We start from the raw sequence: 1,476 nt of genomic DNA, 5'->3' as shown, positions 1-1,476 counted from the left end.
ACCCCGTGATTCACAGCCTGCTGGATCTGGTCCTGCCGACTGGCGGTGATGTTGGACATGGTCCACGTAGCTTCTTTCTGAATATTTGTTTTGGAGTTGGTTAGAAGGCTGGGGAAGACGGCGAGTGCTCCAGCATCTATCACAACCTGGGTCTGTTCATCTGTCCCAGTGACAATATTAACTATGGCTCTTAGGGCAGGGGTGACAATGGGCAATTCGGTAGCTCCTAGAAGCTTCACAAGTTGGGGAACAACTCCTGTTTTCACAACCATTTCAATCCATTCATTTGGACCATCAGTAAGGTAGGAAATGGCCCAGCAGGTATCTGCTAATACTTCGGGATCAACGTGACGCAGAAGACAAACTAAAGTAGGAAGAATCTGCTCAACAGCATCTAGCGGGGGTACGGGATTCTTGTTGCAGCAGAGGTTTGAAAGTGTCCAGGTAAGGTTATGTAAGTAACCACATGCTAACGATGACATATCAGGAACTGCAAGGAGAGCCAACAGCGGGTCAACTGCTCCATACTTGATAACCAGGTCCTGGAAAACTGAACCATCCCCTGCGATGTTTCCTAGAACCCACACAGCTTGCTCACTGATGTGTGCGTGGGGAGAGGCCAACAGAGAAATGAACGCTGGGATAGCGCCTCCATCCACAACAGCCTTGGTCTGTTCTGACATCCCAGAAGCAATGTTAGTGAGTGCCCATGCAGATTCAAACTGGATGGGACTACAATCATTTCTGCCCAAGAAGGACACAAATTTTGGAATCAACCCAGCCTGGATGATGTTGTCTATGGGGGGCTGTTTTCCCCTAGAAAGCAGCTTCCTAGCAGCTTCAGTAGCCTGGAGCTGGCTTTCCAAATTGTTGCCATTAATGCCTTTGACAATGTCATCAACAGACCAATTTACAGTGCCCTGGTTGTTGCCATTTTCCTGCAGTGGAGCAGTAGCATCATCGGGAAATGAGCTTACATTTCTCCTTTTCAGCATCTGGTCATCCTTCTTAGCTTTCCTCAGCTCCACATTCACTTCTATTCTGTACTGTCTTTTCCCTTGTTCTTGAATCTGTTAAGACAGGCAGCTGGTGAATTTGCATTCTCATTGGTGGACATGGTTATGAGATGAAGGAAGAAAGTGTTCGGTCCTGCTGACCGGGTTGGTACCTGCACAGATGACTCAGGCTCACACAGGAAGCGGCGCGGGGCTCACAGGCTGGGGATCCGCTGCCCTAGAAACATCCACCGAGGCTCGGCCTTAAGACCATGTCGACAAGTTTATTGTTTTAAGTTATTAATAGAAACAAGGCTATTTACTTAAGATTTTTTTTTTAAAGAAAAGTAAAACTAGGCTAGTCTTACATTAGCTAGCTTTATTTTAGAGACTAAACTATTAGATGCTATAGATTTTCCTAATGTTCCCTAAGCTTTTTTTTTTTTTTGATTCGATTTTTAAGGGAGACTTGCCTGGGGGG

The sequence above is a fragment of the Tupaia chinensis genome, unplaced genomic scaffold, assembly GCF_000334495.1.
Source record: "Tupaia chinensis unplaced genomic scaffold, TupChi_1.0 Scaffold000365_1, whole genome shotgun sequence".
NCBI classification, from domain to species: Eukaryota; Metazoa; Chordata; class Mammalia; order Scandentia; family Tupaiidae; genus Tupaia; species Tupaia belangeri.
Note: the sequence above shows the minus strand (reverse complement) of the source record.